Source organism: Panthera tigris, chromosome B2 (assembly GCF_018350195.1).
Source record: "Panthera tigris isolate Pti1 chromosome B2, P.tigris_Pti1_mat1.1, whole genome shotgun sequence".
Lineage (NCBI taxonomy): Eukaryota > Metazoa > Chordata > Mammalia > Carnivora > Felidae > Panthera > Panthera tigris.
In genome coordinates this window covers 17,388,025-17,411,231 of record NC_056664.1, presented here as the reverse complement: position 1 = coordinate 17,411,231, position 23,207 = coordinate 17,388,025, and the positions used below count along the sequence as shown (strand labels likewise).

Below are 23,207 nucleotides of genomic sequence, written 5' to 3'. Positions count from 1 at the left end.
AGGGACACATTCTTCCACTCCCTGTATGCAGACCCATGAATTCTACCATTCTTTTGCAGACTGGCCTTTCCCCGGCAAGATGCAATGTAATGGCCAATAGTTGCAAAGTGATATTTCCTGGACAGACTTCTGTATTTCCTAAGTCTCCCTTAGCACACATTTACAGCCTCACTCAAAGATGGTTATTCCTGGTCATGGGTAAGTACAAGCATTTTGTGTTGGTTTTCACTAGATTTTCTTTCTTTGTTTCTTTCTTTGTTTCTTTCTTTCTTCCTTTCAAGTCTATTCATTTATTATTTCTGAGAGAGAGGGAGAAAGCACAAGCAGGGGAGGGGCAGAGAGAAAGAGGGAGACACAGAATCCAAAGCAGGCTCTAGGCTCCAGGCTCTGAGCTGTCAGCACAGAGCCTGATGTGGGGCTTGAACTCAAAAGCCACGAGAGCATGACCTGAGCCAAAGTCAGACACTGAACTGACTGAGCCATCCAGGCACCCCTTCACTATTTTCTAAGAGGATCGCCTTTCCCGACTTTATCCTTAATTTGGATTCATGTATCATTGTTCTCTCTGGCCTGACTAGTCCTGAGAGAAATGTTAGTTTCCTACTAAAGATGGAAAGTGCTTGTAACATTTGGAACCTCAGGTATTTTATATTATCACTAACAAAGACGTCAGTTATCACTAATCATATTACATTTGTGTAGCACTATATTATTTACAAATCATTTTTTAAAGTTTATTTATTTATTTTGAAAGAGAGAGAGTGAGCGAGCAGGCGAGGGACAGAGACAGTAAGAGATGAGGGAGAGGGAGTGAATCCCAAGCGGGCTCTGCACCATCAGCATGGAGCCCCATGTGGGGCTCGAACTCACGAGCCCGTGAGATCGTGACCTGAGCCGAAACCAAGAGTCTGACACTTTACCGACCGAGCCACCCAGGCGCCCCACGAATCATTTTCACAGCCAGGCCTTCCTGCTCTCTGATTTTGTATCTGGGTACAGGGAAAGGGGAAAGAGGCAAAATAATCCCACCGTTCCCTCCGACAGTCCTGGCGTTCGTACCAGCAAATGCCCCTGCCCTCGGGTTAGGCAGTCATCCCTCAGCCCCATCTAGCTCCTCTTCCAGCAGCGGTGGGGAAGAGACAATCTTACATGGCATTTTCGAGCTATTCTGCCGAGTCTGGAGAACCTAGAAATAAGCACACTTTCAAGTATTCTGCATTCTATGTATTGATCTTATAATTTAACTCTCAGGTGGAAACCTTCTTTTTCTGATTTTCCAATGAATCTAGGGCACCTTTCAGGAGATCCCACATGCTCAAGACATAAGCCAGTATGTCAATTTACTAATTTGCCGTGTTTTTATTCCTTTCTCAGTGACTTGTCTATTGTTTGGGGGCATCCCTTTTTCAGAGTGGGGTATGTGGGTGGAAGAATCAGGTATCAGGGACATGTATGGAATTGGGGAAAACAGACTTGATTTCAGGCTCAGAGAGCTATTTGACCTGAGCCTTTGAAAAACTTAACGGGAAACTCTTGAGCCGATAACATACCTCTCCAATGCAAAAACACTTGAAAGAGATCTGTTCAGAGGGCCCCGTGAAGGATATTGATTAGTTTTAGAGACTTAGAAGAAGGACAATCAGAAGTGTGATCCCGTGGGCTTGCCCTCTGTCTGGGGGAAGAGGGGAGCAGCTGGGCACTCTGGGACTTTTCAATTGCAAAGAAATCCATAATGTAGAAACAGCTAATGGGAAGAGTATAGTTATTAGACTCTATTTTTGCCACTGTTGGTAAAATTATTCCTATTATCAGATGGATGCCTTGGGATGTTTTGACCCAATTCTATTAACCTTCCATTGATTGAGGCCTCTTGTTCTGATTCCCAGGACACCCATTCCCCTTCTGGTTAATACTTGGCTTTTCCCTGTAAGTTTTCAGGTAGGGATGATGTGAACGGCCAGCAACCTGTTTCTTATGGCAACAGTTTCTCAAGAGGAACCAACAGATCGGCTTCTGATTGTGGCAGAGCTTCCCATAGAGTCCAGGGAGATAATCACACCCGTGTGGTTGCTTATTCTGGTCCATTGTATTTTTAGTAAGTTTGTCATTCTAGAGGATACCCTAAGCACATCTGCATTTTGGTTGATGTCACCCACGAACACAGATAGGAGCAAATTTCTGGGATTTCAAAGCAGAGCACCAGCTCTTTCTGGAGGTACCAACCATCGTGGGTTCTACCTGACTTTCCCACCTATTATTTTTCAACTGATTTCTACAGGTTGTGTGTCCGTCTCTTCTCCATTTGATTAATCTGAGTAAATTCCTGAGGGTCGGGTTTGTCCTGGAACAAAGATGAAACTTTTTTTTTTTTTTTTTGACTTGTAGGACTTAGGGTCGAATGTGGTGACCACACCTGGAAACCCGAGGCCAGCAGCTGGGCTGGCTGGCCCCTCCCCCCTCATTAGCATCTCTGTTTCCTTGACCTCTAACCAAAACGTGGCAAATGAAAAAAAAATGAGAGGACATATTTTCTGGGACACACATGGCAACAGGAGTAACTTATTTTGTTTGCTGAAACATGGCAGAAAATTAAAATGGATCTTCAATTAATTGGCATTGAATTATTTTCTGATTTATAAATTATCTGGTAGCAATTTTTAAATTTTTTTTTTTAACATTTATTTATTTTTGAGACAGAGAGAGACAGAGCATGAACAGGGGAGGAGCAGAGAGAGAGGGAGACACAGAATCCGAAACAGGCTCCAGGTTCTGAGCTGTCGGCACAGAGCCCGACGCGGGGCTCGAACTCACGGACCGCGAGATCATGACCTGAGCCGAGTTCGGACGCTTAACCGACCGAGCCACCCAGGCGCCCCTCTGGTAGCAATTTTAATGTAGGTTATCTATCAGTGAAGGTAAAAGGTAGCAAATATACATATAAAAGGCATTCTGTTGTGAACACCAGAGAAATAAAAGATCATACATATAAAATAAGACTAGGTTAAAGCTGTTGCCTTTTAAGGGTAATAAAGAATTTTCCAGTATTTGGGAACGGGGGCTACATTTATATTTATTGCAGCTGGCCGAAATGGGAGTAGTCTATGGTATCTTAGTTCCTTAACATAGTTTCCTTTAAATCTACTTGAAATTAGGAAAAGAAATTTTACTTGTTTATGACAAAGTTCAGTGAAGTTGAAAATTGACATTAAAATTTACAAATTTAAAGTAAAGGCCCACATTTCTGAAATCCCTTGTCACATGAAAGTGGTGCTCTCTCTTCTAGCTTTTGAATGCTTCGTGTAAGCCTGGGCCTTTGAATTTCACTGCAGTTCAGCGAATCTAACCCACTCATTACCAAAGGTGTCCTTGGGAGGTTTTGGACCGGGATGGGGGACAGTCAGGAGGTGGGGGTGGGCATTAGTGATGACTTTACAGGGTAGACCTTCTGGCTTCTAAACAGCCTTCAGTGGAACGCCCGTCCTGCAGTTCTGTCCTGTGCTCTGTCTGGTTAGGTCATGGGCATTCTTCTTGCTGTCGGGAACAGTATGGACAGTCAGTTTCTGACCTTTGATGTCTTAGGCTCTTTAGAGGGCTGGTGAGATCTTTGGGAAGAGGATGGAGAGAACTGTAGCTGTCCCAGTTATTTTGGTCCATTTTTATTCCCAGGGATACATTCAGATTATGATGGCAAAATGGATTACTTATTAATTGGTTTGGGCCAGGTTACATACTGAGATCATGCTCAGGACAGATGACTGGAATTTTCCCCCAAGGACTTTCCTGAGAATAATGTCTTTGCTTTCTCTCATTGAAACCTAGGGTAAGCCATAAAGAAATAAACAAACACTCCCTATTGATAAACAAAGAAAATATGCCCCTGGCGTAAGGGGCGTGCCATGAGGCTCTTTCTAGCATTCTGTCAACTTCAATTAACAAGAAAAGCTACAGTGTTCATTACTCTTAGATTACAAAATGGAAAGTGATTATTAACTGCTCTTAAGGGGAACTGTAATTACTGTATCACCAAATGCAGATAAGAGTATGCTGTTTTTCCTCCGCCTTCGCTTTAATGTGCTGGAGATTCCAACATATCTTCACACTGTTCTAGTTTAAAGAGTTTCCAGTGATCCACTATGCACCCAGGAACAAGAGCAGCACTTCTCTACCTAAAATAAACAAGTAGACACTCTTAGGAGTGGAGTGGAGACCTTGAAAGGTCTTGACTGAGGCTTAGTTTTAGTGACCCAGTGGTGAAGCCAGGAAACTCTGGGGCACTTAACTTTATCCTGAATAGCAATCAGTGTCACGTCTGCATTCATGAGCTCAAACGGTCCTAGAGACTCAACGAGCTTAAGTGGTCTGACTAATCAGGTGACTGGGAAGGGCTCATTCCCCCTGGCTGCGGTCACCCTCATTATTCATTTTGTGTGAGGGAGACACGGATGTCTGTATAACTGTGAACCGAGCACGTCAAGAGTGTGTTCAGTTCACATCAGTGTCTTTGCATTTTGTTGTCGCTGTTAACCAAGAAGGTATAATGTGTTTCTCTGCTGAATATCCCAGTTAAACTCAGGTAGTGAAATAACTGAATTTGGAGAAATCGCCAAAGTACTCCTGTGTTAACACCAACTTAACAGCCTACCAGACTCTTACTCGAAGGGCTACTGAGGAATCCAAAGAGGGAAGTCAATGCAAGAGGGCTGCTTGAGGATTTCAGGAAAGGCTTCTAGGAGGACGACAAAGAATTAGGTAACAAAGGGGGGGTGGGGTGGGTGAATGAGGGGTGGAAGTCATCCCAAGCCAAGGTGATGGTAGGAGGAAAGACAAGCTGTTAAGAAACAGCAGTGGAGCAGTGCTCTTGGTTGACGTCATTTTAAGAGTTCAGAATCCTGGAGAGCCTGGGTGGCTTAGTTGGTGAAGCATCTGACTCTTGATTTTAGCTCAGGTCATGATCTCATGGTTGGTGGGTTTGACCCCAGCCTCAGGTTCCATGCTGACAGTAGGTAGCCTACTTGGGATTCTCTCTCTTTCTCTCTCTCTCCCTCTCTTTCTGCCCCTCCCGTACTAGCTCTCTATCACTCAAAAATAAATTAAGAAAAAAAAAAAAAAGAGTTCAAAATCCTTTGCTGAACCATTTTCCCTGCTTTAGCAGCCTTTGGCAGGGCAGAAAGTCCTGCTCAGGCAGTGTGAGCCGGTCCCAGGTTGCAGAGGGATTTAGTAGCATGGCTGGATCTGGGTCATAGCAGTTAGCAGGTGCAATCTCAGCTCTTGCACTCCATGGGGGGCAAGTGTCCCCCAGGAGAAGAGTCAACGGATGCATTCTAAGCAGTTACAAGTTTGCACCTCCGAAATAAAACAAGGGCCCCATGGGGAGGGAGGGGGCAAATACAGAACTTCAAGAAATCAAGGTAAAACTTTTTTTAGCTTTATCCGCTTTATTTTCACTGTCCTGTTTTTTGTCCACCCTCACTCTGGGTTGAGAAGAAAAAAGGCAGAGCCAGTACACTTTGACAGCAATGACATATGACGGTATCTAGAGCTTCATTACCGAGGAAGTTAGTTATAGGTTGTCCATTCTGGTGTTTGGATTCCTCCCCATCCTCCTCCCCTCCCTCCCCTCCATCTCACTTAACCGTTTTCTCCAGCTGTTGTTGGTAAGGAAATGATAAACACGTGCATAGCTTAAGTATGACAATATTATACAGAGTGCATTTTTGCTGCTGCTAGATAAACTAGGCTCATGTATTGTAAAACCACAATGGGCAAGACACATCCCTTCCCTGAAATCGCGTATTTCCGTCTGGCTCTCCTATTGAGATATTTCCTTCTGCACTTCCTAGGTGGCCCCACCACAGAAGGCGGTTGCCATATCAAAGGACAGTTCAGTGAAGAGCTGGCATGCAAAAATCCGGAAGACTGTCTCCTTCTGTGTTCTTCTACTGGCCCTGAACCTGGGGACTCCGTCTACCCTTCTCTCTGGAAGCTGAGACAAAGGATCTCCGCAGCTCACGGATTGCTCGCTTCGTGCACGACACAAATCAGATCTAAGCACTCCGTCCACCCTCAGGTCTTTCTTCGGCCGTCACACACTGTGGCTCCTCCCTTCCGCCAAAGCCAGGTGGAAGGAAGGCGAAGCTGGTACCAGGTGTCACAGTGACATTCAGCACTGAATAGAAGATACACTTGCTTTTGAAGTTTCAACAAAACAAAAAGATCCTCTCCTATTTTTCAGCCTTTTTGCTCCATGCACAATTGAACGCAAGTTGATCTGGATTGGCCTTCTTAGTTTGCCTTTCACTGCCACGTTTCAGATTAAGGTTGGATGTATGAGCACGGGACAAAAAGAAGGAGAACACCATTGCCTGAGGCGTTTACTTCAAGATGGTTAATTGGGCAAGTTCCATTCTTCACTAACGGCGGAAGGCGTGTTATCTCATCCCTCCCTATTTCTGGGCTGCTCGGATCCTTGCACTGGCCTGGCACCGGCTGTGGCTTCCCTTGGACGCTGGAGGTGGGTGACCAAGGTGCAGAGCCTGAGGAATGAGGCTGTGGAGGGGGCTCCAAGTTCGGGAGAGAAAAGCCATGCCTGGAAACTGCAGTTGAGAGCACCATTTCTGTATTTCTGGCTTCACCCTCTTGCACATTCTTCAGCGTGCAAAGGGGAGCATTGTTTATCCATGCACATATTGGAATCTTGTTCCTCTTATCTGGTCTTCGTAACTGTCTGCTCGATTTTCATTTCTCTTCCCCGTGGTTTGATTAATTGCTTCTCTCTTGACCCTGAAGACATGGGCTTGTTCATGCCAAAACGCTGACCCCCACAGCGATGTGCCTGGCGGATGAATAGATCTGCCACACGGTCCTCCTTGTCTTGGTTAGCGACAGATCATCAGAGGGACTGTTGGCTCTGTGCTGTGGTGGGAACAAAAGACGTCCCTGTTGCTCAGTTGTTGTCTAGCTCGGTCAAGGAAGCAGTTTCTTTGGTGTAGGCAAGGTGAAGTTTTATTGAAAGAAGTATCCAAGATTACAATATTGTCAATTAAATAGTCATTTGATTGCTTATCTGCCTTTCTTTATAAACGTGTACTTGGTGATAGATGTATTTCTGAAAAATGTGTATTTTCAAACTTTAAAAAAATTGAGGCACCTGGGTGGCTCAGTCGGTTAAGCGTCTGGCTCTTGATTTCAGTTCAGGTCGTGATCTCGTGGTTTGTGAGTTCAAGCCCCACATCGGGCTCTGTGCTGGCAGTGTGGAGCCTGCTTGGGATTCTCTCTCTCTCCCCCCTCCCCCACTCTGTCTCTGCTCCTCCCCAACTCTCTCTCTCTCCCAAAGTAAATAAATAAACTTAAAAAAAATTATTATAACTACTAGCACAGAGGTGCTCTTTAAGACTGGTTAAATGAAAAAAATTTAAGTGAATAGTCCCTCTTTAATTTAGTTTCTAAAAAAAAAAAAACAAGTATACTAAAGGTTAAATTTGCTTAAAGCAAGGACAACCTGAATTGTGACACGTGTCACGTAGCATCACCAAAGCTACGAATACTTTGGAGGTGCGAATACTCCATGGCTGTGCTTATCTGGGTCTATTTACTCAGGCTGCGTTTTACACAGTCCCTGAATGCGGTCAACCAGCTACTTCTGTCCTGCTGGCAGATATCTCCTGCCAGTGACTCAGTATGACTTTATTTATTTGAGGTTTGGAGTAAATGTTATCAGGGTTCAAATGACTCGAGGCATTGTTCGTCCGACTGGAGGCAGAATCGACGCCCTGTGACCTTTAGCACACCTACCTGTGAGTAGTTCTTAGCACATCATTCAATACAAGGTTGTTCCCTGGAAAATGACTCTGTCCATTTAGACACACTTTATCTTCATGGATGTGACTCCTATGTCTGATGAGGGAGAAGTGCTGTGCACAGGGCACACTGTGGCTTGCTCATGTTGGATGGGTTCCTGCTTCATTAGCATTTTGCCAGGGTGAGCCAAGAGAGGAGGATGACAACATTAGTGACACTTCAACATCCAAATGCGCTTTGCCTCCTTTCTAATGATGGGATTTAGCCACGGGCTCCAATTAAATCGCAAAATGCTACGGCACTTATTGTCCTTGACAATTTTCTTGAAATGTGTTCCAAGCAAAATCCAAATGTCCCTTTGAGACTAAATTCTTTGTCTCTTCCTACGTCAAACCCGAGAACTAGGTTAGAATTGGAGTAACAATTTGTTAGGAACTTTTTGAACCTACCCCAGTTTACCCATAACGTGGTCTTCCAGTTTTACGGGAGTAATGACAGAGAGTTTTCTTAAAATGGGACGTGATGAAGGGGCTAAGTAATCTGGTCCTTGTCTAGGATGCTCCATCATCTGGGAGGGTCTGTGCCGTGTGTTCCGAAGGGTGATGAAGACTGTGCCCCTGAGATCCTTCCCAGACCAGAAGGGACACCCCAACCACCAGCTCAGTCATCAACCCTCAGTGCAAATGGTGCTACACTCTGGGGTGTGATTTTGCCAAGGAAGGTGAGTGTCCCCGTAGACAGTGCTTCCTGTCTCAGAATTACTCGTCGGTCCATTCCTGCTCTCCAGGAGTATGAAAGCCTATGATTTCCCATTTTCCATTAGTTGGTTACTCAATCAATTCATTCATCCACATTTCACTGGGCCTGCTGAGCCCATAACACTGTGCTCCATGTTGGAAATGCCAAGCCGAACCCTGCATGTTCTCTGAGAGTGCACAGTCTAGCGGGATGAGGCATCTGTGTGTGCAGGCAGCAGGCACAGCCTCTTTGAGAAGTGCTGTGACAGAAATATGGACATGGCATCAAAGCAAATAAAGCAGGTGTCATTATGATGAACTAATGGTTGATTTGTATGCCGACCACTATGGGCTAGAGCTGAGACATTCTTCAGAATCACTCATTGCTCAGGATTGGACTTTGCCTTTCCTATGCCAGTGACACATGTGGACAGATGTGGACAGGAGGAGGGGGCTGTTCTTGGAGGTATTGGCTTTGTTATAGTGTCTACCCTGAAAAAAATGAGGACTGAAGATACAAGGCATACACCTCATCCTACCTAAATGGGGAGTTATTTTTAGACAATTTCTACTTTAAGGTATTTAAATCTTAAGGTATCATCTCAGAGCACCTGGGTGGCTCAGTCGGTTAAGCGTCCGACTTCAGCTCAGGTCATAATCTCACAGTTCATGAGTTCGAGCTCCGCGTCGGGCTCTGTGCTGATGGCTCAGAGCCTGGAACCTGCTTCGGATTCTGCGTCTCCCTCTCTCTCTGCTCCTCCCCCACCATGCTCTGTCTCTCCCTCTCAAAAATAAAATAAACATTAAAAAAAAAAAAGACATCATCCCAAGACATATCCTTAGATATGGACGGATAAATTGTTAGTAAATTTGTGGATGTGTCATGAATTCAGGATGTCAAACAGTACATCCGAGGATTTGGAAGTGGGAGAAATTTTTCAGCCACCAAAGTTATGCATATGGAAACAGAGACACACGAGGAAATATAGTAAAAATCCCACCAACATCAATTGAAATGGAAATCACCTGGGTAGAAAGAGTCTTAATTAAGGGAAATGCCTGCATTACAGATTAAGAAAAGTTTTTTTCACGTTTATTTATTTTTGAGAGAGAGACATAGAGTGTGAGCAGGGGAGGGTCAGAGAGAGAGGGAGACACAGAATCCGAAGCAGGCTGCAGGCTCTGAGCTGTTGGCACAGAGCCCAACACGGGCCTCGAACTCACAAACCGTGATATCGTGACCTGAGGCAAAGTCGGTGGCTTAACCGACTGAGCCACCCAGCTGCCCCTGCATTACAGATTTTAAAAATGAACCCAATTATTATTTATGTACTACTGAATTGGCATTCATCCTTTGCCAGCCTACGTTATCAGGGTGGGAGCGTGTTGCACGTGTGTGTGTGCACATGCATGCACACTGTGTCCTCCCTCCTTATCTAAAATGCAAGCTCCTGCATAAGGAATACAGTCAATGATACCGTAACAGCCATGCAGTGGGACGGATGATGGCCATACTCCTGGTGAACAGGTCTAGACTTGTCCAGTCGCTAAGTTGTCCCCGTGAAGCTAACATAAGCTTGTGCATCTGCTACGTTAAGAAAAAGTGCAGACCTTAACAAAAACATACAAATAAATAAAAATAAAATGTAAGCTCCTCGAGGGCAGGGATTCATCAAATCCCTAGGACCTATGTGTTGAGCGAGTGCCACTGTTCCTGCTGCAGCTGCTTTTGGCCCCTCTGAACCCAAATCAATGGTTAAAATCCTGCCAACTCAGACCTGAGCAGGTATCTCTTCACTTCCATCCCCAGCTCCTTCTGGGGACATTAGCACATCATTATGATGCTTTTGCTCACAGGCCCCTGAGTACTGGGAGGAGGACAGGAAGGGTTTCATCTTCTCTCTTGCCTCAGAAGAGCCCTGTAGTAACGTCTTCCAGGCTTCTGAAGGGGAACAGAGCCGGATGATGGCTGTTATGATAGCACAGTGTGTATGTGATGGAAAGCATGAATCCAAAGGAATTTGGAATGCACATAATGGAGTAATAAGGATGAATAGTTCAATTTAATCTGGTAAAGGAGCATCTAGTCGGAGGATCTGGAAAAAGCTTGATGATGTCAATGAAGACAGGGTCACAGCAGGGTTCCCAGGGCAACCAAGTGCATGTATCAGCACAGTATGAAAAGTTGCCAGGGCACCCGGCCGTGAATCCAAAAGTTAATCATTTTCATTTGCAATCAGGTGCAGTGACAAAACATAAAGGGCAGTCACACTGCCTAGATGTTTATGGGGAAAGCCACCAGTCCCCGTGAGCACTGTCTCTCACCCCTTACACTTAGAATGGAAGTTGCCGGAAGACAGGGGCTTCTGCTTCCGCTCACGTCACTCAGTACTTGACAGGTAGCGAGACTCCGAGGGTTGGGGGGGGAGGGGGGGTGGTTTCATAGGGCAAACGCAAACACAGCCGAGAAAGGGCCACTTGAGTAGAAAGTGGGAAGTTGGAAGACTGCTGTCTTTATTGGACAAAAGGTCAACATTCACGAGGGAGGGGAAAGAAGTGGTGTTTGGGGGTGGGGAAGGGATGGAAGAAGAAATTCTTGAGCTGCAAATCAGGCTCAGGAATGTGGCTCAGGGAACAGAGGGAGTGAAGGAGGAGCTGTTTCTGACACTTTCAGGCAGGGGTGGGAAAGAAGCTGAGGAGAGCAAGTGAAGTGAGGGTTCGGAGGGCAACACTGGCAGCTCCACAGGGCTGAGGGCAGAGCAAGACCCTGCAATTCCCATCAAGCTCATGCCAGTGCTCTGGTTGGACTTGCGCCCGCAGCCATGTTGAGCCACCCCAGTTTGGTGCTGAAGGCCTGTGGTGATGGCACCTTTCTTTCGAAACGAGTGTGGCTTGAGGGGCGGCACTCTGGATTCTACAGCTGATGCATGCTGAGTAGATGCACCCCCTCTAGGGCAAGGAGGACTCTCTCTGGTGACTTCCCAGCTCATACAACAATTAGTAACAGCAAACTGTGCTGGTTATTCTCTCTCGACCTCCCTGCCCATTCTGATTATCTCCTTCCTTTTGTGCTTGGCTGTGTGCCGCAGGATGCTGACCCCGCCCCGGAGGGCCTCTTCCCTTCCACTATCTGGGGCTCAGCCAATGGAAGGCAGCGGGAGAGAGAGGTCGGGGTACTTCTTCCCTGTTCCCTCCCTGCTCCTTCGCCTCCTCTTCGGCAGTTACCCTGTGTCTCCACAGCCTTGGCTTGCACTGGATCCTGGCAACACCACGTCCTTCTCCCCTGCTGGCCTGGGCTGGTAACAGCTTCCTAGCATCGCCCTTCTCCGGGAGCTGCAACACCCCTGCTTTGTTCCCTTAGCCCCGCCCACATCTCGTGTCTCCACTTTGACTACCTGAATGCCGCATCCCGAACTAACAGCACTAACTTTGAGAAGTGTTATTACGTGCCAGGCTCTAGGCTCAGTCCTCTGTGTGCACTAACCCCCTGAATCCTCCTGACACTTTATTTTTTAAAATTTAAGTCCAAGTTAGTTAACATATAGTGTAATAATGCCGGCACTTTACTGATGAGGTTGAGGCCCAGAAAGATTAAGCCACTTACCCAAGGTCACAAGTAAATGGCACAATCAAGGTCTGATCCTGTGCAGCTGCACACGAGACACCCAACACTAACCCACCGATCCATTCTACCCCTCCCCCTCCTTAAATCACTTCCTCGGAGCACAGCTAAAAAGGAGAACAGGAGACCCAAAGAGCTCCAAAACACATCACAGAAAGGTTCATGTACTAAAGCTTATTCATAGGAAGATCATTCGGATCATAATTCACTCTTGTTTTCTGCCTCATTCTAACAGGGTAGACTATTCCTGTTCCGGTGGGTCCCAGCTTTGGCCGCACAAGAGACTCACCTGGGGGCGGTTTAAACTATCCCCTGGCCCAGGCCATGCCCTAGACTAACGAAATCACAACTCTGGAGATGAGACTCAAACGTGGACGATTTTTTTAAACACCCAGGGGATTTCAGCATGCTGCAAAAACGTAGCCCTCGGCAGCAAGTGCTAGAAAGCAAAGCCTATGGGTGAGCAGGCCTGGTTATATAAATAAAGAGTAATCGCTGACAGCTGCCTGTAGGGAGGGCACAGAGGAGTTATGGAGGGTTTGCACAAGAACCAAAGCAGGGCAGTGGGGTGGGGGAAAGCATGATCTGGGTTCATCTAACGCCTGGGCAAAGTGATCCAAGGTCTGAGAACATCTTGTTTTCTTATTATTATATTAGAGTAATTGTCCTGAGTCACTTGAAAGGCTAGAATTATTGTCAATATGCTTTGTTTATCAAAGCAAGGAAAATGTATACCGTTTAGAAAGCTTTCCACCCCTGAATATGCCAGCAGGAAGGTTATTCTTAAACAGGGTAACTACAGGTATCTGGAAGACTCACTTAAAATACAATATTTTCGATTGATCTGTAGATGCCAAGTGAAAGAGGAATCGAGGTGTGACGGCACATGTCCATCAAAATACATCCGCTGACCTTTAGCAGAGGCTAAGTTCACCTGCTCCTAATTCATGGTCCCGGCTGACATTTTCATGTGTTTGGGTCCTATCGTTGGTGATTGCATAGAGAGGAGGGCTCCTCAGGCCGTGGTAAGAACACAGGACGGGGCCAGTGGTTAGTCCCCTTGGAAATGGTCTTGGCACGGGGAAAATGCAGGCATCGTGTGGTTCAACGTCAGACGCGGTCTCCTAATTGTTATTGTTGGTTGTTCCTTTTGGACTGGGGTTAGGATATTCCAACAATCTGTTCCTGACGGCAGACCAAACAACTTTTATTTCTTTCTTATGTTCTCGCGGTTGGCTTTCTTGTTTATAGGCTTGCCTGTGAAGAGCGGGTGTTGGGGTGTGATACAGCTCGCATGCAGCCCCACAGCCGGTGGGGGTCCGGTGTGGCCCGTGGGCGCGCTGCTCCCCGCCATTGGCTGGGGGCTGTGCACTGACTGAAATTCAACAAGGGCCATTCCTCTGTGAGCACAGAGCCCCTCCTCTCTCTCCCGCCTCTCCCCCCCACCCCTGCAACTCTGCTGCCACCAACCCCTTCCCTCCCTGCCCTCAAAGAACCCTGGTACTGTTTTTGTATTAGCTCATCATGAAACCAAAGATTTCGGCCCAAGTGTAAGGGGAAACTTTGGGCTGTGGCCCCTCGAGAAGGTCTTACACCAGCTAAGTTTCTCATCTGTGGCACTATTGACATTCGGGGCCACGTCATTCCTTGTGGCAGTTACTGCGCTGTGCCTTGAGGGATGTTTAGTGACATGCCTGGTTTCTACCCCCTACATGCCAGTAGCACTCCCTGAAGTTGTGACAATGGAATCGCCAGTGTCTCCCACTGGGCAAAACTGCCTCTGGCGGAGAGGCGCCGTGCTAAGGAAAAGATACATGGAGACCCCAAACTTCCATCTCCAGTGGACACTGGGGTCAAGGACTAAACTAATCTTAATGACTTTTGCCCTAACACCTGACTATGTCTTCCATCTCAACTTTTGTCACAGGGATGAGGAATTAGGCCTGTTCTATATAGATCCCCTCACCCCTTCCCTGGGTTGACTGGGATATTTCTAGAAGCCAGAGTTTCCCTAGGTGAAACGAGTGGCCTCAGAGTGGCTGATCTTCCCTATGGAGCAAGCCAGATATCCTCTGTTTGTTCTTCCAGAACCTTCTCCACTCTTTTCTGTTTTGTGCCTCAGGGTCTCACCTTTGTCTTCTAGTTGGAGGGAGAAAGGGGGTGAGGCAGAGCATTTATTCCCTAGCATCCTTCATCCTTCTAGGTGGCTGTGGGTTGGCTGGCTGTGCCCCTGGACCAAAGGTCTCAACTCCTATTGGGATGTGGGAAGGGAGGCATCTCTCCTACTAGCCTGGACTGATGCACTATCCCGTGGTTTTGCTGGGTTCTGCTCTCAGTCATACCTGAGGCTGGCATCAGATCCTCTGAGTTCCTTCTAAATTAGGATAATTTGGATAGGTCCTACACTTCTCTCTGGAACCTTGTCTAATGCACAAGGTCATGAGGATTTGACATTGGAAAAACATGAACTTTCCAGGTCTCTTCTACCCCCGGAGTCTATAATAGTATGGTTGCGTACGGTTATGTACTCCCTGCTAAGATTTGTGTAGACGTGAGTTTGTGACCCATTCTGGTTTAGTTGAAGAGGGAATTCTGTGGGGAGGCTACTGGTAAAGTTTCCTCTTAAAAAGAGACGAAAAAGGTTGTTCTCTTTATCCCACCTGTGGACGGTGTGAGAGGATCTGGAGCTACAGCAGCCATCTTGCTGTTATGAGAATAGCAGAGTCCAAAGATGAAGGAACCTTGGTTCTTCTTTGTTTTTTAAGTTTTTATTTGCTTATTTTTGAGAGGGAGAGAGTGGAGAAGGGGCAGAGACAGAGGGAGACAGAGAATCCCGAGCAGACCCTCCACTATCAGTACTGAGCCTGATGCGGGGCTCCAACCTGTGAACCATGAGGTCAGGACCTGAGCTGAAACCAAAAGAGCCTGGCTCTTAACCAACTGAGCCACCCTGAGGCTGAAGGGGTCTTGGTTCTTGATGACATCGTTCAGCCAATGAATTAACCAAACTCAGAACTACTCTTCTTCCAGAATTCTATTATGCAATAAACGTTCTTATTGTTCAAGCTCATTTTACTTGAGATTTATGGTACTTGGGGTGTACCCTGAAGTACTCCAATGCCCTGTTTTAGGTGTCCATCTCATTTAACCCACTAATAAACTGGAATCTTTTGTTTGGACCCCCCTTTTCTTGTTGGAATTCTTTTCTTTTCTAGCAACAGTCACCACCCAGGTGACGCCACTTGCTGCTGTAAATTCCATTATCATGCAGACACTCATGACTCCAACCCCATATACACAACTGCCCACTTGACCTGCCCCTGGCATAGCTAATGGACGAGCCCAACTTAACATGTCCCCAACAAACTATTGGTACGCCCTCTTCTTCCTCAGGCTTCTGTATCTCAGTTAATGTCATCCTCTTCTTCTCCAGGCCAAAATATTAGAGTCATCTGTTACTCTTTTCTTATTCCTTTGTTTGAAATGCTTCCCCTACATCTAATTGTTTAATATTATGTTCCAAACATTTGTTTCTTACCTGTCCTGAGCACGTCAGCTGAGTGAGTGCTCAAAAACAAGTCAGATCTTGTGACTCCCCTGCTCCAAACCCTGCAGTGACTTCCGTGTCCCTTAGACCACACACACTCTCCAAAGTCATCATGCTGGCCTGCAATGCCCCATATGTGTTGTGCCCTAGACCCCTCTCCAGCTAACTCTTTACTGCAACCATATGGCCTCTTTATTTTCCTCAAACACGTCGAGCAAAATGACCTTCACACTTACCACTCCCCATTCTGGAATGTTCTTCTGCCAGCTTGCCTCACATCGCCTCACTTACTTCCTTTAGGCCTTTGCTGAATTGTCACTGCCTCCGAAAGAACTTCCTTTGCCACCACCTAAATTAGCATTCCTTTTCATTCTCCGCCTCTTTGCTCTGCTTTATTTTGATTCTTGCAATTCACCACCCCTTGACGATTTATTACATATGTGTTTACTGCTTATTATCCATCTCTCTGACTTGCATATGAACTCCGTGGGAGCAGGGATTTCGTTTTGCTCACTGCTGTGTCTTCTGCACTTAAAACAATACGTGGCTGTGGTAAGATTTGCTGGGTGAATGAATGACTCAAATGGCACCATCCCCTTAGGGTACAGCAGAGAGCTTAAGTGGAATCTTAGGTTACAGAGAAGGGAGAAGAGCAGCTAAGATTAGAACCCAAGACTTGACTCTTCTGGTTTGGGGCTTCCATGACGTTGCACTGTCACCTACATGAATAAGTTCATGATCATTTTTTTTCTTCAAAGGTAATTTGCAATTTTACAGGGAACTGAGTCATCAAGTGCAGACATGGGTTTCCAATTAGGCAGCTTGTGTCAGCAAACTAGAAGGGGAGATTGTGTGTGTGTGTGTGTGTGTGTGTGTGTGTACAGGGGTGGAAAGTAGTGGTGGGGGGTGACGAGAGGTGCACGGGGCCTTCCTGGGTTTTGAAATCAGATCACATCATAAAACTACCCCATAGAACCAGTCTATATGTAACCTGGACACTTCTCTGCCCTATAGCAAGGGTCAGGGGTAGAGTAGGTGTATCATCAGGAAGGAGTCAGCTTTCTAAGGATGTTGGAAGTGATGAGAGAGAATGATTTATACAATCTCTTTCAGACTTCTAGATCTCAAAATGGGTGGAAGAGAAATTAAGGAAGCTAATGGTAAAGCTAGCTGTGGGAGATTTGCCTACATGTTGAGATCCTGTGTTGGGTATGTCTGAGGCAAACTCTCAAATACGACATTCAAAGAGTAGAAAGGGGAGTCTGTGTTCAGTATCAGGGTCAGGTCTTTTAAGAACAAACCTCCTAGAGCACCTGGGTGGCTCAGTCAGTTAAGCGTCTGATTCTTGACTTTGGCTCAGGTCATGATCTCACAGTTCATGAGTTCGAGCCCTGCGTTGGGCTCTGTGCTGACACCATGGAGTCTGCTTGGGATTCTTTCTCTCCCCCTCCCCTGCTGCCTGTCTCTCTCTCTCTCTCTCTCTCTCTCTCTCTCTCTCTCTCAAAACAAACATGCTTAAAAAAAAGAACAAACATCCTTCCAGCAAATTCAATTCAGCCTGTGATACTCAAATTGATGTGAAGCATATGTGAAGGTGTTAACCAGGTAGCCTAGTTTGTTATATAAGCTAATAATTAAATCTACCCTTTATCGGTTGCTTACTATGTTCCAGATGCTGTGTTAAGTGCCGTTAATAATAAAATCAACACCCATTGCTAACATTTATTTGTTGCTTAAAATATGACAAGATATTTCTAACTGTTTAGCAAGCTCATCTTACCCTCATGAGGGTCCTTATGAGGGAAGTACTAGTATTTTCTGCATTTTGCTGATCAAAAAGCTGAGTTGAATAGGGATTGTGTATTTCTGAAGATTGCTCAGCTCTAAATGGTGGACCTGGGATTTGAACCCAGGCAGTCTGAACCATGGCCTGTGCTATCTTAAACTGTATACTTGTGCTCTCTCATTTAATGCTCAAAATTCTAGGAAATAGGTACTATCATCCCCTCTTTATAGTCCCTGCATTGTATTGCTGTAAAACAATACTGGGGCTTAAGACTCTGGTGCCTTTAGCTTGTCAGTCTTGAAGAAACTGGTTGTTCTCCTTTATAGTTTGTGACTGAGAAATGTTTACAGTTCTCTATGCACTACAAACTAAAAAAAATTCTGCCAAGAAAAATTAAAGAAGATATAAATAAGTAGGAAGATAGAATTTATTCATGGATCAGAACACTCAATATTGGTAGGATGTAGTTCTCCTCAGATTGATTTATAGAATCAGCACCATCCCAATCAAAATCTCAGTAAGCCTTTTTTGTAGAAATTGACAAGTGGATTATAAGCGTCATATGGAGACACAAAGGACCTAAATAGCAAAAGCAAAACAAAACAAAAGAAAAAAAGAAAAAAAAATTTACAAAAGAAGAATCAAATTTGAACACTGGACTTCAAGACTTATTAGAAAGCTACACGAATCAAGACAGTGTGTTATTGGCTTAAAGATAGATAGTTAGGTCAAGAGAACAGAAATAACATATATGGACAATTGATTTTTGACAAAGGGGAAAGAAAATTAGGTGGGGAAACACGGTTCTTCCAACAAATGGTGCTGGTACAACTGGATATCCATATAGAAAATAATGAATTTCAATCTATACCTTCCATCATGTAAATATTAACTCAAAATGCATCAGAGATAAATGTAAAACCTAAAGCTGTGAAACTTCTAGAAGAAAATACAGAAGAAAATGTTTGTGACCTTGGATTAAGTGAAGATTTCTTAGCCACCACACTGAGAGGCATAGTCCATTAAAAAAAAGTTAATAAATAGGACTTCATTACAATTAAAAATGTCTACTCTTCCAAAGACAATGTTAAGAGAATAAAGACAAGCCAGACACTGGAAGAAAATATTCACGGTACATACATTTGACAAAGCAATTGCATCCAGAATAGATAAGAAACTCTTGACACTCAATGATAAGAAAACAACCCAATTAAAAAATAGACAAGATATATGAATAGTCATTTTATTAAAGAAGTCTTCCAGAGGTCAACTAAGCACATGAAAAGATGCTGAATAAAACCATAGGAAGGTATCACTGTGCGCCTATCACTGTACAACTGTATGGATGGCTAAAATCAAAAGAAAAATCGAACCATACATAGTGTTGGCAGGGATGTGGAGGAACTAGACTAGAATTCTCATGTACTACTGATGGAAACATAAAATGGTACAACCACTTTGGAACACAGTTTGTCAGTTTCTTCGAAAGTTAGACACACATCTACCATGGGACCTACTCATCCATCCTAGGAATTTGTCCAAAAGAAAACAAAGCACACTCAAAAAACAAATAATCCAGTGAAGAAATGGGCAAAAGACATGAATAGACACTTTTCCAAAGAAGACATCCTGATGGCAAACAGACACATGAAAAGATGCTCAACATCACTCATCATCAGGGAAATACAAATCAAAACCACAATGATATACCACGTCCCACCAGTCAGAATGGTTAAAATTAGCAACTCAGGAAACAACAGATGTTGGCAAGGATGTGGAGAAAGAGGAACACTTTTGCACTGTTGGTGGTAATGCAAACTGGTGCAGCCACTCTGGAAAACTGTATGGAGGTTCCTCAAAAAATTAAAAATAGAGCTACCCTATGACAGGGCAATTGCACTACTAGGAACTTACCCAAAAGATACAAAAATGCTGATTTGAAGGGGCATATGCTCCCCAATGTTTATATCAGCATTATCAACAACAGCCAAATTATGGAAAGAGCCCAAGTGTCCATCCACTGATGAATGGATAAAGAAGATGTGGTATATACATACAATGGAATACTCTCGGCGATGAAAAAGAATGAAATCTTGCCATTTGCAACAACATGGATTGAACTAGAGTGTATTTTGCTAAGTGAAATAAGCCAGTCAGAGAAAGACAAGTATCATATGATTTCACTCATATGTTGAATTTGAGAAACTCAGCAGATGAACATAGGGGAAAGGAAGGAAAAATAAGATAAAAACAGAGAGGGAGGAAAACCGTAGGAGACTCTTAAATACAGAGAACAAACTGAGGGTTGCTGGAAGGGGGGATAGAGGGTGATGGGCATTAAGGAGGGCACTTTTGGGGATGAGCACTAGTGTCACATGTAAGAGATGAATCACTGGGTTCTACTCCTGAAGCCAAGACTATACTGTATGGTAACTAACTTGAAAATAAATTAATGAAAAAGAAAAGAAAAAAAAGCACGTGTCCATGCAAAAATGTTTATGCAAATGTTTATAGAACTTTATTTCTAATTGCCTCCAACTGGGAACAATCCAGGTATATATCAACAGGTGAATGGATAAACAAACACACTGCAGTCCACTCCTACAAGGAATACTACTCAGCAACAATGAGAAAATGAACTATTGATACGCACCACAACATGAATGAATATCAAAATAATTATGCTCTGCAAAAGAAGCCAGGAAGAAAGGGCATATATTGTATGTTTCATTTATATTAATATCTAGGAATTGCAAACTAATGTATAATGGCAGAAAGCAGATTGGTGGTTTCCTGGGGATGGGATGGGAGGTGGAAGGGCAGAAGGTGGGATTATAAAGGAACACAAGAGGGGCACCTGGGTGGCCAGTCAGTTAAGCATCCAACTCTTGATTTGGGCTCAGGTCATGATCTCACTGTTCAAGAGATTAAGCCCCACATCCAGCTCTGTGCTGACAGCATGCAGCCTGCTTGGGATTCTCTCTCTCTGCTCCTCCTCCGTGCATTCTCTCTCTCTCTCTCTCTCTCTCTCTCTCTCAAAATAAACAAACATTAAAAAATAATTATTAAAAAATATAAAGGAGCACAAGAAAACTTTGGGGATCATGGATATGTTTGTTATTTTGATAGTGATGATGGTTTTACAACTGTATATGTGTGTCAACATTATCAAAACGTACATCTTAAATATGTGTAGTTCATTGTATGCTAATCATACCTCAATAAAGCTGCTAAAAAAAAAAAAACCCAGAGAGTTAGCACTTACAGACTTAGGAACATACGTGTGAGGACACAAGAGTATACAAACCCTTCCCTAGGTACACAGGGAGACACAGACACACACATGTGCACACACACACAAATCTAAAAACTCGAAGAGACTGCGGATAATGCTCTCAAGTTTTCAGGCCATATTCTTTATCCTCTTCATTCCTGCCCTCTGTGTATAGTTTTATACATAGTTTTATTCCTAGGTTCTGTAGTAGAGCCTTCTGACTTTATTTTCACTTCAAAAGGCTTTGTGTGAAATCTAATGCCTTGAGTGCACAAGACTGCAGACAGAACTGTGGGGTTGGGAGTGGAAAGGGACAGGGGTAAGATGCTAACCTATCACCCAGCAGGTGAGAGGTGCCACCTAACCTTTCAGCTTCTGGAAGCTGAGTTTTGTAATGAGCTGTCACTGTATTTATCACCTAACAATTACTGCAATTGGATAAGGTGCGAGAAAACCTGGAAAACATTACTCTGTCAACTATTCGGTATCTTTGATGAAGCTGTCTGTGGCAGGGTCCCAGATACAATAGAAAATCGGCACGCGGCCTGTTAAAGTGGTTTAGGTTCTTTCCTTCCCTTTATTCTGCAGGCTGCTTCTGGCTTACAATATGGCAATTGTTCTGTCAATTATTAGAACATCCTGATCTTGACTTTACGTATGCTTCCGTCAAAATTGCATGGGGCTGGTTCAGCGACAGTTCAAGAAGAGCAGAGTGAAGCCTGAGCTGTGGCTACGTAACAGTACTGCATGCCCAGGTGGACTCCAGAAGGTGGTGTTTACCTTGAAGAACACATCATGGTCTCAGGTCTCTCAGGTTCATAAAAGGGATTTGGTTGGCGTGCTTAGGGTGGGACCAGCTCATAGCCATCAGATACAATGACAGTAATTTAAAATAATAATTACAACTGGCAGATAGACCAGAAAGCATTGAGACAGTTCTGTCATGAGGAACCAAATTATCACAGGGTTGCCTGGTGTCTACAGAATCAGAAGAAAAGGGCTCTTAATTGATCTTAGAATGTTGCTGTCAATGGCTTGGGCACTCTTGCTCCTAACAGAGATAGTCTCATCAAGGGAACCATAATGCTTTGGCCAACACTGCCAAGACTGTGTCTTCTTTAGGTGCTTCCATGTTGATGGACTGTGCCATCCAGAGGGCCTCTATGACCCTCTGGCTCTTTTTCCTGCTCTTTTGGTTAACCAACTCCTTCATTCACATAGTCTTAATCCAAACAGTTACAATGCAGTTAGTAAGTTTTCTGCTTACTAACTTATAATCACATGTGCATCCTTCTCATTACCGTACCCCCAGATCAGTGGGGCTGAAGTCTGAGATGCTTTTACCCCTTCTATTTTTTTTATATATAAATGGATGGTTTCTTGGCTTCCTTCCACAATTGGCCAATTACATCCTTTCTGTTTTACTAGGTTTATGCACTTTATGTATGCCTTTCACTAGTTTAACTCTGAGAGCTGCCTTATTTCCAAGTTCTTTGGAGGTACCTAACAAGCCTGCCTCCATTTCTCTTGATCACCATGCTGACCATTGATCTGAGTCCAAGCTTTGCCATAAACTATCATGGGATTCAGCAAATCCATTCGTCTCACTGGCTTCATTGTGACTGTTAGTAACGTGGACATAAGGACACAAGTAACGTGGACATCCCAACTCACAAGGATGAAAAATTTTTATAAAAAAGGGGAAGTATTGAGAATGAGGTAAAAAGATTGAAAAATAAAAGCACATGTAATTACATTCTGCACTATTTTTAATACCTTATCTGTGAATCTAGGAAATGTGATTGTGCTTTGGTTAAATGAAGTAATATAATTTGGCACTCACTCTATAAATCTAATTCTATTATTACTTTTATTTATGTATTTTATGTAATAAAATACATTATGTGTAATAATGTTTAGTTTAAATCAGCACCTTAGTTTCCAGCCAAGTGGCATGTATTATTTTTATTTCTTTTCCTTCCCTAAAACTGATGAAAACTAACATAAAGCCTTTAACGACTCAACATCAGAACTCCAGGTGAAAATTTTAAGATTCAGGCAAAAAATCCAGATATACAAACTTTGCGATGATAAAGTCAGACTTAAAAAAATAGGTATGTAACTGAGGGATCAATAGACATTGATATAGATGGTCAGAAGTGTGGCAAAGGTTCTGGGGTGCCTGGGTGGCTCAGTTGGGTAAGCATCTGACTCTTGGTTTTGGCTCAGGTCATGATCTCGCAGTTCATGAGATCGAGCCCCACATCGGGCTTTGTGCTGCCAGTTCAGGGGCCTGCTTGGAATTCTCTCTCTCTTCCTCTCTCTCTTCCCCTCCCCTGCTTGTGCATATGCTTAGTCTCTCTCTCAAAATAAATAAACTTAAAAAAAAGAGAAAGAAATGTGGTTCATCCGGATTCCCACACAGGAGTTCTTTCCACTCGGGT

At 44.2% G+C, this 23,207-nt stretch overlaps 1 protein-coding gene and 1 long non-coding RNA gene across 3 annotated transcripts in view; one reads left to right on the top strand and one right to left on the bottom strand.

The window, feature by feature from the left end:
* NEDD9 (neural precursor cell expressed, developmentally down-regulated 9) overlaps window positions 1-23,207 on the bottom strand; it is a 182,126-nt gene that overhangs the window by 84,521 nt on the left and 74,398 nt on the right. The gene's annotated exons all lie outside the window — the stretch shown is intronic.
* The window catches only part of LOC107178993, a 35,558-nt gene continuing 17,399 nt past the window's right edge, over window positions 5,049-23,207 (top strand). The window contains exon 1 of one of the 2 annotated variants that reach the window (XR_001509522.2): window positions 5,049-6,511. This is a non-coding gene — a long non-coding RNA (uncharacterized LOC107178993). Of the gene's footprint in view, window positions 6,512-7,554; window positions 8,519-23,207 lie in introns of those variants that run through there. The other variant, XR_006217488.1, reaches the window with a different exon arrangement.